The sequence below is a fragment of the Zonotrichia leucophrys genome, chromosome 6 (assembly GCF_028769735.1).
Source record: "Zonotrichia leucophrys gambelii isolate GWCS_2022_RI chromosome 6, RI_Zleu_2.0, whole genome shotgun sequence".
Classification (NCBI taxonomy): domain Eukaryota; kingdom Metazoa; phylum Chordata; class Aves; order Passeriformes; family Passerellidae; genus Zonotrichia; species Zonotrichia leucophrys.
This window is the reverse complement of record NC_088176.1, coordinates 27,395,198-27,409,965: the sequence shown is the minus strand read 5'-3', so window position 1 is coordinate 27,409,965 and position 14,768 is coordinate 27,395,198. Positions and strand designations below refer to the sequence as shown.

General features: G+C 44.3%; 1 long non-coding RNA gene across 1 annotated transcript in view; it reads right to left on the bottom strand.

Annotated features, from left to right (window-relative positions):
• LOC135449846 (uncharacterized) overlaps positions 1-14,768 on the bottom strand; it is a 93,257-nt gene that overhangs the window by 33,626 nt on the left and 44,863 nt on the right. Inside the window, exon 2 of the long non-coding RNA XR_010440861.1 lies at positions 6,254-6,296. This is a non-coding gene — a long non-coding RNA (uncharacterized LOC135449846). The remainder of the gene's footprint in view (positions 1-6,253; positions 6,297-14,768) is intronic.

The window sequence follows — 14,768 nt, the reverse complement described above, 5'->3', positions numbered from 1 at the left end:
AGGGACAAAAGTTGTTCCCTGCTGGAATTTCCCTAAGGAAGGGTGCTCAGGGTAGTTCAGCTCAGGAGCTGGAGGTCAGGAGGAGCTGTGCTGCACCACAGGTGCACTCCTCAGAGCTCAGGGGCCGAGGATGGAGGTGAGCTCTAACCCAGGATTCTCCATTTTCATGTGGTACTCTAAAAGAAAATTATTTCTGGCCTCACCAGGAGAGAACTCAAATTCAAACCACACAGAGCTGAGTTCACCAGCCAAGGGCATACAGATCTGAAATTTTTCCCTCCTTGGCCTTGAAAATTAATCTGACTCTGCTCTCTGCTCAGCCTCCTGAAAATGCCTTGCTCACACTGTGCTATGCACAGAGGCTTCATGCAGGATCAGGATTGAAGCCAGCAGTTCCTCTCCAAGTAGCACCTCACCAGGCTTAGCAAATCTCTTCCAGAGGATGTTTTCCTGTTGAATCTCAGGGCCCACAGCAGCAGCAATAATTAGGTTGCTGCTGTGCTCACCAAGGACTTACCATGCAGGGGACAGTGATCATCACCTGTGGCATTCTTTGAAAAATCCCTTCACCCAAGATTTTTCTCCTGGGAAGCTGAGAGGCTTCAGAGAATAGGGAAACAATTCTTATCTCATTTGCTTCTCCTGTGTTGTGCTCACATGTGGAATGTGTTTGGAGATTGTTTATCCACAGGTGATTGTTTCATCGGATTCTGCTGTGGGTTGTTTTCACTCTTCGGCCAATTGGAGCCAAGCTGTGTCAAGACTCTGGAGAGAGTCACAAGTTTTCATTGTTATCTCTTTAGCATTGAGTAAGTATCCTTTCTGTATTCTTTAGTATAGAATATATTCTTTAATACAATATAGTATAATAAAGTGATAAATCAGCCAGATTCATCATGGAGTCAGATTCATCATTCCTGCCTACGTTAGGGGCACCTGAGCATTTACAATAATCACCTTTGGGCTGTGGCTAAGCACATTTTGGATTTTTACATGTGTGTCCATCCTTTCTGCTGAGCTAAGAGGTGAAGGCTCAAACCACAGCTAGTATGGAATGAGATTCCATGCAGGAATGGGATTCCTTCCCCATGCACTTCCCCAGGGCTTGGGGAAAGGCTGAGCTCCAGGGCTGGCTCCCTCCTGCCTCCCCAAGTTATTTGGGGAAGACAGAGAACACCCTTAATGAGGGAATCAGGGGAGTTACTTTCATCCTTTATGATCTTTATTTAATGATTTAACTTCAGAGGAACGGAAGATGGGTGGCTTGGGAAGGTAAACTGTGGCTCAGAAAGACATAGGAAAGGAAGCAAACATGTGAAATAATTAGATCAATAAATGCATGGTTTGAGCCAGTTTACACTTAATGAAATAGGAAATCACAAAGAACAAAAAAACCAAACAAAAAAATCAAAGTTGACTGAATTCATTGCACTCCCCTCACTGAACTTTTTGGAAAAAAATAATTGACAGAAACCAAAAATTTACTAAAAAATACCATCTTGAGCAGTTATGAAAAGGTTTGCAAGTTATGCAAATTAAAGCAATGTTAATTCATTGCTTTAAAATACCTTTCTAAACTGCAATAAGTGATTTGGATTCTTTCCAGTGTAACCTTTACTGCTTGACTTCATCTAGAAATACATACTTCAGTATTTCTGGTTAAATGAAAACCTGTATGGGGGAAATTTGGGAGGTGAAGGAGGGGTTATTGCAAATAATCCCGGGGTAAAGACTGGCAGGTGTTAAAGCCCTCCCATGTGTTTTATATGCTGATTTCTGGATCAGAAGCAGCAGTAAAAAAAACCCCATCAGCACAGTAGCTTTTAATTGTAACAGAAAAAATTGAACTCTTCTCCTTTTGTAAACAGCATATTGGGTTCCTTTCCACCATTTAGTTTTATCTAAGACAGCAGAAAAGAGAAGCACAGTATTTTCAGATGTCTACATGCACATGTCAACATTTCAGAAGTTCTTTTGATTTCTGATTATGTAGATAGATTTTATTTTCAAGTATTACTGTTCCAATAACAATGCTTTAAAAAAACCCACAAAAACAGTGTTTCTAAAAGGCTCAATTGTGCTTTCTCAGCAGGAATGAACAGAAATGGCCTTTCGAAGTTGAAAGTTGAAGGGAATCTGTCAAGTTTCAATCTGAGGACATAACCATTCTCATTTCTCCTCTCTCTCCACTGAGAGGGAGTCCCACCCTACAAAGGATGGTGAAGTGTGTTTAACCCTGGTAAACAGAGGATGCAAGAGAGTAAAACACAAATGGGGGCTGGTTTATGGCTTTTGGAGCTCATGTCAGGCTAATGACAGCCTGTGATTGATTTCTGGGGACAGCAATTGTAACTCACACCATACCTGGGCTCATGACAACAGCTGGCAATAAAAAGTATTTATTTTATTTTACATACCTTAGATAATGGTTGGCTGTTCAACTGCACAGCCACATTAAATAAATGCTTTGCACAACAAAACCACCCATAGGTGATTTTGCAATGCAATGCAATGAACCTGGTAAATCCATACCCTGAAGCTGTTTGAAAGCTGACATGGTTGAAATAGCTTTTTTTTTTTTTTTTTTTCTAGAAACTTCAGTTTGGGAAATGAGGCATTTCTGTATTTTTTTTTTCCCTAAAAATTCTCAAAAGTAGGAAGCCAGAAAATGAGCAAAGCTGTCAAGCCCTGTTGCAGCACATTTATTGATCACCCTGCTGCACACACATTTTGTTTTGATTCTGCCCATGCTGGGTTTACAGTGCTGCTCACTCCTGTACAAGTTTCTGAGAAGCTGTGGGGTTTTATGGCCAAATCGACATTTCCTGCTGATTTCAGTGGCACTGGCCCAGCCTCCCCAGGCTCTCCACAGCCAGTGGAGTTCACAGCTTACCTTGAACTCCCATGGCAAAGCTCCCAGTGCATTTCCCATCCCCATCTCCACAGCACAGCACCACAGCAGGAGTTGTGTCTGTTGCAGAGCTTTTGGAGTTTTGTAGGTATGACTATTAGTGCATGAACAGAATGGAAACGTTTGATTTTGTCATTAATCACCCTGTTTATATGTTGATGTAGGGGAACAAAACAACATACTTATTGCTCAGTAATAAGCATCACTGAATCACAATGTTACTGATACCTAATGTTTAATTCGCTCCTTTCAAAGGCTGTTTGTTTAAGTCTTTGTGCATCAATGACTGTTTATGCTTAAGGAGATGAAAGTGACAAATTATGGCAGAACGAGTGCTAGAAATCCATTGGGATAATAATGAATGATAATAATAATCACTACTATGTGGTTGAGAGGAATTTGTTGAACTCTTCAATACTCCAAGGCATGCACCCTGTTGCAGACCTCACCTCAATTTACATTCACCTAAGTACAATGACTATTAAATTGTCCTGTACAGAATCTCTCTTTCCTTCCTTTTCAGGAAGGATGTGCACTCCTGTCTGAATAGAAGCTCTTACCTAAAATAGTTTTCATAGTAGTGACCAAGCTGAGCTACAAGTTAATGTACAACCTACTATTTTTGAACAATCCAGATTTTTCTCTCAATTTAAAACCAATTTTACTTCATAAACTACATGAAAGATAACACTTCTATGGTGTAACATATCATGAAAGTAGGTTTAATGTACTGTTCAAGAAAGTTACAGCAGTGGCTGCACACTGGAGCACAGGAGTTTCATGAGGCAGAGAATGCTCAGCTCTAACAAGCTCTGCCTGGCTGTGGTTTTTGCAGCTGGGAAGCTGGAAAAGCCACAAAACATCATAGAATAAGTTACATTGGAAGGGGCCTTTAAAGCTGAGCAGCTACAGGTCAGGATCTGCTGCATCAGGATGTCAGAGGGTGAGGTGTCCTAACATCAGGGAAATCCTTAAGACGATCAAGCACATATAATCAGAAGACATGAAATACCCATATCGTGCTAAATAAATTAATTGTGATGGGATTTATTACAGAAAATATTAAATTACTTAATAATAGAGATGCCTGAAATGCAGCAAAGTGTTAGTGAGATGGAGAGCCTTTCACTGGAGGGAGCAGTTAATGGAAAAGCCATGTAATGGTAGAAAGAACTTCGTTACAGGCTTCAGTCATGGCAGCTCACTGATGATAATAATAAGATTAAGTGTCAGAATCCTACAACTAAGATGGATTTTCTTTTTCTTTCCCCTCAACAGAAAGAAGGTGGAAAAATGCAGTTTCTCATAACTTTTCCAGGCTGGTCCATTATACCAGGAGGAAACCAAGCTTGCATGCCAAGGGGAAGGGTCAGCTCCTGTCTCTGCTTGAGCCAGCAAGCAGGAGCAGCAGCAAGCAGCAGTGGCAGTGCTCTCACCACGCCTGGCTCATGCAGTAATGAATGTGTGTGTCACTTTTGGGCACTGCACAGCTGACAACCCTGCCTGCAGCTCTGGCTGCTCCTCGAAGCACAGCGAAGGTCACAGGCAGCGACTCCCCGATTCCAGGTCACTGTTGCACAGAAAGCTCCCCTCCAGCAGTATATGCATTTCACACCTAGCTGCTCCTTTTGTCAAGCTGTCATATTTAATTAAAATGCTGACAGCCTTTAAGGATCTCTACAATGTGTAAAAAATACATAAGATCAACACTTTCACACTTCTACCAGCGACTATTCTTTTCCAAAAGTAATTCAATTTGCTACCTCCAGAACTAGAGGTTTTTCAATTATTTTTTTCCTTTTGCTGTTCTTCATAAAAGGCAGAGGAAGAGCCTTCTAATCAGTGCCTTGAACTCCTTTGTGCTGGTCTGCTCTCAGCCAGGACATTCTCCTCCCAGAGAAACTCTCCTGCTGTGCAGGGCTTGGGGTGCTGAGAATTCCCACTGTGCACTCTCTCTCCAGTTCGCCAGTCAGAGAAGGATTCTTTTTTAAACCCACAAGTTCTTCATTTGGCATTAAATTCAAAGGTGATTAAGGCATCTGACTCTCTTTGAGGTCCCCAAAAGCCTTAATTCACTTCTGTGGTATTAATTCAAGTGCTTGGTTCCCTGATGCTGTTCTTTGGGTGAACCGTGAGGTGATGACTTCACCACTGTGTGCAATCACAGACAAACTCTTTCACATCTCTTCCCTCCAGGCACCATAAAACCTCCAACTTATCATCTATTATAGATGACATTATATAGCAACCAATTATCATCTCTCTTTTTTTTTCTTTAAATACAGCACTAAGATGCTATTGTAATTACAAATCATTTATGAGAGCTAGAATTTCTCTGCTTTCAAGGAGGTCTATGAGATATTAATCTCCACCAGCACTATAATTCTGTGTGTGTCCCTGTATCAATTCATGCTTTGTTTTGGGCATTCATGCACAGCTGTGGGGACTAATGACACCTTGTGATATTGGGTCCCAATGCTCTGCCTCAGTAATTTCTGTTACAGTGCACCTCTGACCGTGCAGACAGACAGACAAGGCAGGCTGAGAGGAGGAAAGCTCTAATCCCCAGCATGCCTGGTGGAACACAAGAAGCCAGAGACAGCATCTGAAGCAGGCCTGATCCTTGTGAGCTCCAGCAGCCACAAGTCCATCTACCCCTCTGACTCCTGCATCTCCTCAGCCATGTGCAAAGCTGTCCAAGTTCAGCATGCTCAGGCCATCAGCTCGTCTGCTCAGGGGAAACTTATCCCCAGAATTATGACAGAAAGCCTCTAAACTCCAATTCAGGCAGAAAGCACTGATGAAATAGGAATATTCAGTCCCAGCATGGCCCTCCATGGGGAAGTCAGTAGGAAATCACTGCCTATGCTGTGTTTCCACTTACAGAAGAACAAGCACTGTTACAAAAACAGCCCCTCTGGAGTGGGTCAGTGCCCGGGCTGTAGGAAGGAATGGGATGATATGGGGCGGGATGGGACGGGATGGGATGGGCCAGGTGGGCCCTCTCTTCCCACCTCCCATTCTTCAACTCAGACAAGCAACTCCTATTCCCAGCTCTTTTGCTCCACTGGAAACCAAGTGCAAATAATTTCTAAAGCTGTTCAAGGGAGACACCTAAAAATGGCCAACATACTCAAAAATAGTATCTTTCAGCAATTCATCTCTATAAAACATGCTCAAGGGAGCATTCTGGTAGAAAATGGATTTTGCTTTGCAAATGTAATGATTCATATCATGATTATCTGTGCATTCATCCAGTCACAGCAGAAGAACAATGTCATATTACACATCTGACCAAACACAGCTAATCAGTATAGATTTAATAAAAAGTGAGATACTCACAGAAGAGTTTTGTTTTCTTGTCTCTCTTTTCTTCCAATTCAATCTGTAGAGTTACATAAAAGTGGTATAAGACACTGACCTAGTAAAGAAAATCATGATTTTCTAATGAGGTCTAAAGTAGAAAATCTATAAATTGCTCAGGTGTAAGATCTACTTATTCTATAAATACATCTAATATCTATATGCATTTCTATAGACTAAGATAGTAAAATAAAACCAGCTAAAAGGTCTAAAACTCAGGAGGATATACTTCAAAAAATGTTTATATCTGTTAATTTAGAATATAAAATATTATTCAAAATCATAAATTGAACTGAAATTATTTAGCATAAATGAGGATTGCTTAAAGCTCCAATTGCTGATTTTAACAGCCATGATTTTCTGAAGATGCATGTGGAAAACTTGGTGCAAATATATATATATATATATATTCACACTCATGACAGAGAAGTTAACAGGAGGTCATTTAAAAGGTCTTTGCGTGGGACCTGAGTGAACATGCATAACAAGGGGAAAAAAGATGAAGGACACCAAGGAATGCTTGGAAATCCCTCCCTGTGTGAAATGTTTCAGGAGGCTTGTGCCTCCTGAGTGTTCCCACTCATATTTAGGGTCATGGCAATGTGGGGTATTTCATCCAGCTACAGGTTTGCTTAGAGCTGGCTGAGGAGCTACCAAAGGCACCCTTCAGCCTCTGTACAGAAGCAGCAGAACACTCTGCATTCCTAAAAACACAAAATCTATTCCTCCAATCAGCCTGCAAAGGCCCAGATCCAGCTCTCACCGATGGCTTAAACCGATTGTGTCATGGCTGAAGTTGTCCATTGTCGTAGGAAGGGGACCAGGACACCAGGTGGTTCATCACAGGTCCAGTTTATTGAAGAAAGTATCAAACACTTATACAGCAAATAATAAGCTTATGAATATTCTGTAAGCCAAGCAATCTATTGGTTAAACTATACCATGAACTCTTCCTCATTCCTTAGGGGTTACATCTCTCTTTTCTCATGTCTCTTTCACTGTTTGTTATCCTACTACAGCTAGGCCCAAGGACACACTATCTTTGCAGGGGCAGGACTTGGAATTAGCCACAGTTTTGTACTTTTCCAGTCTTTAGCCAGCCAAATTCCCAACAGTCCATATGTTAGGAATTAGGCAACACGGGGCTGCCAGGCCCTTTGGTGGCTTGTCCAGCTCCAGGAGGGTTGGTGCACAGGCCCTGGCACAGGCAGGGGTGCCACATGGCATCTGGGCACCCTCCTTGAGCTCGGTGCAGGGACTCCATCCACAGAGGCTGCTCCCCTGGGCACTGCAGCCTCAGCTCCTGCCGCTCACACAGAGAATCAGGGCAGTGCTCCACGTTTCCTGGGATGGACATTTTTCCCCACACCTGTTTTAGGCAGCTTCAGAGCTGCTGCCTGCTCTCACTGCTCAGAGCTGGGGTGTCTGGCTGCCCCTCTGGCCTGCTGCAGGCCGGGGAGCCCATGTCCTGTGCTGTGCCTGTCACATCGGTTTCCTCATGTGCCCAGGTAATGGAGAGCAGGTTGTTGTCTCCCCTCACAGATTCCTGGCTGCCATCACAGGACCGTGCTGCCTGCAAAGGTCCTGGCATTGCTGTGACAGTCAGCTGGCGAGTGGCACTGACCCACAGTGTCCCTGCTCCCAGGGGCTGTGTGTCACCGTGCCACCTCCCTACAGCTGCCAGCTGGGCTGCAGTGCCCCCAGGCAGGGATGAACAACCCTGCCTGTTCCAAGCAGCAACCCTGGGCAGTGACAGCTCTGCTTGGAGCATCATTTCCTCAGCCTGGGCTGCTCACAGGGATGCTGTTCCAGGAAATGCCCTAAGAGCCCCATGGGAATCTCTTTGGCCTGAACCTGGATGGGGGCTGCTGGCCAAGAAATAATTAAAACACAGGATGTTCAAGATCCTGGAAAGGGAAGGAAAGGAGACCTCTAAGTCATTTTATACACTGTCAGATATTGGATTTCTGGAAGACTCCATCGTTTCCTCGGGTGCTTTTATTTCATTTGTTTTGGGTCTTTTAATCATTAAAGAGTGTCATGGCATAGTCAAGGACCTCATAACACACAGAACTATACTCTGGCATGATTCAAGTCTGTGCTCTTAACTATGGTTATATAAAAATACACATCAAAAAGAACAACTTTCATGAATCTGCTTTTCTTTTTTCCTTCTTTTTTTCTTCTTTTTTCCTTCTTTGTTTTCTTCTTTTCCCTTGAATATTCTGATGTCTGTTCTCAGAATTATTCAAAGTCATTGAGAATCCCAGAGACGTGACAGAAAGAATTGACAATTATTCCTACCTAGCACATGTCAGGTCATTGTCTGCTACCTGATCTTCAGCTGAGCACGTGTTACTCCCATTTTTCTGTCAAGCCTGGCTTTTTTATCCTCACATCTCAGCAAAAGCCTCTCTTTCCCCTTCTCTCCCACACTGTAGCTCCATCATAAATCTCGTCATACAATGAAGTGTCACTGTGTTTATCCAGAACAAGTAAAGCAGGAATATATCACAGCATGCAGAACAGGCTCTGAACTCCTCACTTGTTTATTAAACTGTTTTAAATGCACAGGGAGAACACGTCAATACTGCTAAGGTTAATGACATTGATTCATAGCAAGAGGGAACCAGCGTTTACAGTCAAATGATCCTTGGTAATTGTTGTGATAAAGCAGATGAGCTCTCAAGGTACCTGGTACAGTGTCTCTGTGCTCAGCTCAGCTCAGAGGAGGAACATCCCTCACGGTCCTTCCAGAGGGGTGGCAGGTGCTGGAGGGGTTGGAGATGTCCAGCATTGTCCCCAGCCCAAGCCATCCTCCCTCCTGTGATACCAAGCCCACTACTCTCCCCAACCACCCTCTGAGGAAGAGATTTGTTCTTGTACCTCCCACATCCCTCAGATGAAGCTGAGGACCAGAGTGCATGCTCCATTTTCTGTGTGGTTTATATTAGAGATCTATGGTGAGGCAAAGAAAAGTTGGCTCCTCAGAAACAACCATTCTTTGGAACAGATTTGTGTCATCAAGCAGCATGTGGGAATTAACAGCACTCACTGTCACTGTTCAGATAATAATGCTGGCCCTTTCTCTAAATGAATATTCTAGCTATGTGGTTTGTGTCAAAAAGATGAGACTTGCTGGAGAAATGATTTTTAACCTGCAGCTTCAAATGCAATGCAGACAAAATTATCACAATTCCCACCAGTGAATGAATGACACCACAGGTGTTGTGTGAGGGCAGGTCAGGCACAGGTGAAAGAAGCAGAAGCAGCTTCTGATCTGATGGTTTAAAGTCAACAGGAGGCTACATTCAACAGGGGGAGACTGTTTTAAAATAACAGCACCTAAAAATTGGGGCTTTTGGTGTCCCTGGCTTCCCCTGCAGAAATACTCACTGAATCACAGGCTGCTTCTACCACAAGCTAAGCAAACCACCTGAACTCTCCATGCCTCAAAGATCATTGCCTTATTTTAGCTGAAATAACAACTCTGAGTCAGAGATAAGATGAGATTCAAATCTCCTTTGCAGATCCCTTGAAGCTCTGGACTATTCAGTGAAAGGAGAGCAGCTCAGGGCTGCTGTGTGTGACAGAGCTGTGCTGGCCTGCTCCAGAAAATGCCACACTCACTGCTGAGACAGCCCTGCCACAGGGAAGCTCAGTGCTCAGGCAATTGTGTGTGTGATGAAACAAAGATTGGGGCACTTTTCTGCCAGCAGAGTCCCCAGGTGCCTTCAGAGCAGACCTGTTTCAGCATGAGGCACGGGAGAGCAGAGTGTCCCATGGAGGGGTCACTGCAGCACCCAGGGGCAGCAGCTTTGGGACAGGGGGCAGAAAAACCTCCCATAGACTGCTCTGGGTCTCCTGAGAGTTCTGGGGTTTGCTGGGGGTTGGTTTTGTGCCTCCCAACCCATCTCCAGATGAGAGAGGCAGGGGCAATCCAGGGCTGCAGTGCACTCTCTGTGCTGGTTACAGCCACACTTTAAGGCAAGGTAACCATGGGCTGGCTGATATTTCATTGAGCTGGCCTTACTCTTCAACACCAGCAATCCTGGAGTCACTTTACATAAATAATTTCCATCTTTTAAATTTTGAAAGTTGTATTTTTCAACTGTTTCCACAAAAACTGCATAGACAATGTCATCATTGTGCACAGGACACACAGAGCATTATTGTGGCCTTCACTGACATCAAGTCAGGTGCACTGTTCTCCTCAGAAATACAATCTCCCTCAAAATATGTATTTGGAAGAGATATCAGTGTCACCCTGATCTGCTCAAAGCCCTACAAGAAACAGTGAACCTGTGATTAAAGAAAGGCTTTACCCCCATTTTAGGCTTTAAAATGAGATTTTTTTTTTATTTTTTTTTTTAGGCATCCTCTCTGCTTCTGAAAACATGAGGAACATCCTTCCTGTGCAGTCCTGCATGAGCCAGTCTGGTTGTGAAGAACAGGCAGGAATTGCTGCTTCATTTCAAGGACAGAAAAGGGAATGGGATTTGGACTTCATTTAACCTGCATCCACACACTGTGCTAAAAGAAGATTTGAGCTCTGGCTGAAAGGGAATAATTAGAAATAATTAATTTCTGCTGCAGATCATTAGCAATTTACAACTCCTACGAGCAAATGAAAGGAAAACCATGGTTCATCAAACTCCTAAAATTAGCCCTAACCAAGTCTCTAACTGAAAGCTGGAAGGAACAAGAGCCCTCCTGTCCAGCAGCTGGTGGCTGGCTGCAGCCCAGCACAGGGAAAGGCTGAGCCTGAATTCCAGCACATTCCTGCACTGATTCCCTGGCACTGGCAGCTGGGAGGCTCTGAAGCCTTCAGGTACTCAGCTTTCAGTACCTGTAACTTTAAACACCATCAATTGCATTCATGGTAGTTCCCCTTTTTTCTCATTAACACTTTTTCCAAGCTAGAAACCAACTCACTACTCCGATGGATTATGTTAAAGCCCTCCAGATTTAGAGCTTTATTTGGGAAAATTAGCTGAAACAAGAGTATCTGTTCTGCAGGTCTGTAGGAGATATGACCTCAGCTATTTTCTACCTGGTTTAAGGGACTTGAGAGTTTTCTTTCAGACTGTAGAAATGTGATAATTGATACAACTTATTTCCCTGCATATTCTAATTTCTCTTGGCAGATAGCTCAATTGTAATAATAATTTCCTTCATCTGTTACTTGGGGAAAACCCCAAAGTAAAAAGATAACTACTGTATAAGCATGAAATAGGTTGTATTATTTGAAATTAGGGACTGCCAGGATGCTAGAAACTTCAGCAGAGGGCTTTACTGAAACACTCATTTTGCATCATGCCAAGATTCTCTTCAATTAAGAATTCATTAACTGAAACCTGGAGCAGGTCTTTAACAGCCTTGCCCTGCCAACAAAATAAACAGTCCACATTTGAAATCCCTTGAAGAAAATTTTCCAGCCAGAAGTTGCCTTGCTTCTTCCCACAGAAACAGCACATCTCCACCTGAGTCATACCTGGAATTTATTACTCACACTGATTGCACTGAATCTCTTACTGAGGATCTGTTAAAGTGGATGGGAATTGTTTAACCAGCTCAGCTACAAGCAAGACACTGAGCTGTGCTGTGCAAAACAGCCTGGGAGCCAAGTTTGCCACAGCACAGGCTGTCCCCACTCTTCACTACAGATGTTGCTCTCATTAGGCTGAAACCCAGGGCTTTAGGCTTCCCTGTGGGTGCTGGAAGTAGGTAGGAAAAGTATTATTTGTCCTTAACTAAAACCTCAGATAAGCAGAGCTTCCCATCCCTATCCTGGGCAGCTTTCTGGACCAGCCCTGACCCAAGTGGTGCAGGAAAGGCCAAAGCTTGCTGGAAGCAGAGAACAATGCCCTGGGACCCCTCTCAGAGCTGAATGGGGTGGAATGAACACCCTGGACCCCTGTCAGCACTGAATGGAGTGGAATGAACCCCCTGGGACCCCTCTCAGAGCTGAATGGGGTGGAATGCTCAGGACAGGGACTCCCCTGCTCCCCCTCACCAAAGCAGGGCGCTCTCCTGAAGCCAGGATCCCCAATGCATTTAATGGTAATTGGTACAAACAACAGCGGCATCTCAAAACAGAATTTTCCATATCACCAGTGTTACCTTTTCAAGTGCATTCAGGATAGTCTCTGCACATACCCCAAGAGTTTGAAAGACTGCTAAATTAAGAAATGCAATCTATTTCTGCAGGGCTCAGGTTTTAGCTTCAGGTGGGATATATTCATGAGTATAGATCTCCTCATTGGAAAGATAACTTCAACTTTCAGCTTGAACTTAAATAATTGTGAAATGCCAGAAAGCACATTTTGGAACCTAGAACTTGCAGATTAAAACACTGTAATCTCTTTACTCCAGCTACTGCACTGTTTTATTGCTATTTATGTATATATTTATAGACACTCAGTATCAATACCTTTGTGCACTGTTAAAATAACTGATTGTTTATGGATATGGTCTGCAATCTGAGGTATTTTTGGCTGAATTCCCAGTCTCCTGTATGAAATTCGTTGAGACCAGTGGAAAAAAAAATAATTATTCTATTTCAGGTTTCCCATCTGAAACAAGAGTGAGAAAATAATGGAGATAATGCCTCTTTAGACATTCTTTGTCTAACAGAATTACATAAAATAAGAGTAACCTCTTTGAGAATGAAGCACTTTTTACAGTCTAAGTTTGTGCAGAGCTAGCAGCCTTGGGGGATCAAGGATAATACTGCAATATAAATGATAATTAATTTATATTTTACTGGGAATTTTTTACTATAAATATATCCAGAACAGCAGTCAATGGGAGATCATGCTATGAATCCCCAAACCAGCTAATGGAAGCAGAAGCACATGCATTTCTAATTACAACAAAGCAGCAAACCTGCCTTGCCTGTAGTTTTGCTCAGCCAGCACAGACCTGCATCCCCAGAGCATGGAGCTGTGTGTGCAGGGCTCCCTCCAGGGCACTGGGAAGGGGGCTGTGCAGGACAGAGCTCCCCACTCTCAGGATCCACACCCAGCCAGGACCAGCAGCCCTGCTCCCAGCTCTGCTGAGCTGGCTGGAATCACATATTCCATCTGCACGGGGCATGGGTTCCCAAAAGCTGCTGGAGAAACACAGAATCAGCTGAGTTGGAAGGAACCCACAAGGACCATCAAGTCCAACTCCTGGCCCTGCACAGGAGCACCCCAAGAGTCACACCGTGTGCCCAAGGGCATCGTCCAAATGCTTCTTGAACTCAGCCAGCCTTGGAGCTGTGACCCCTGCCCTGGGGAGCCTGTTCAGTGCCCAACCACCCTTTGGGTAAAGAACCTTTTCTTGATATCCAGCCCAAACCTGCCCTGGCACAACTCCAGGCTGTTCCCTTGGCTCCTGTCAGTGTCACACAGAGCAGAGATCAGTGCCTGCCCCTCCTCTGCCCCTCAGGAGGAAGCTGTGACTGCACTGAGGTCTCCCCTCAGCCTCCTCCTCTCCAGGCTGGACTGACCAAGGAGCCTCAGCCTCTCCTCACACACAGGATTCCTCTCACCATATTCATTGCCCTTCTTTGGGCACTCTCTAATAGCTTTATGCCCTTCTCAAATTGTGGCACCCAGAAGTGCCCCCAGCTCTCGAGGAGAGGCTGCCCCAGCTCAGAGCAGAGCAGGACAATCCCTCCCTTGTCCCTCTGGAGATGCTGTGCCTGATGCCCCCCAGAACATGTTGGACTAAAATTCTGCTTTGAAGTCCACTCCTTTGGCAAGAGCAGTTCTGACGTGCCCATTGTGTCAGCTCCACCTGGCTCAGCATTCTCCCCGTTTGGGGAGCTTTCTTCCCTTTCTCCTTTTTCCCAGCTTTCCAACTGGTGTCCTCCCCACATCCTCCCTGAGCCTCAGCCCCACAGCAGCATGCCAGGATTTTCCATGGGCTGTGAGAATGCATTGCCACATCTGTCATCATGCTTAAAAAGCCTTGGGAGTGTGCTCTGTGCTTTCAGTGGCAGATCTGCTTTATCATTTCTTCTTTTTCTTTCTCTCTAGGGGAAATAAAGGGATGAGGAATCTTTAGAAGGACAGCAGCTCCTGGGTACTCCCAGTCAGCTGTGAGGCAGGGAGCACAGACTTACTGACACCACGCAAAGTGCTCAGAAAACCAACACGAATGGGATTGCTGTGGGCAAAGTCAGCAGCCCAAGCTGCTCTAATTGCTGCTGCCGCCCTGTGCCATCCCTGCTGCACTCACAGCCAGCCGTGGCACCTGCAGCACTCCAGGACACAATCAGGACACACACCTGCCCACCAACAGCCCTCACATCTGCTGAGGAGTTTGTGATGTGTTATCCACATGTATTACACAGCCTTAGGCAAGGCAGTGCTCTCCTTTCAGCATTTTCCATGGAGACTTCATTTCTCCATTTTAATTTTAGTTATTAATATTATTATATTGGTTCCTAGAGCAACAAAAATAATTTGGCAGAGTCTGTAGACTCCTATAAAACCTGAACCCA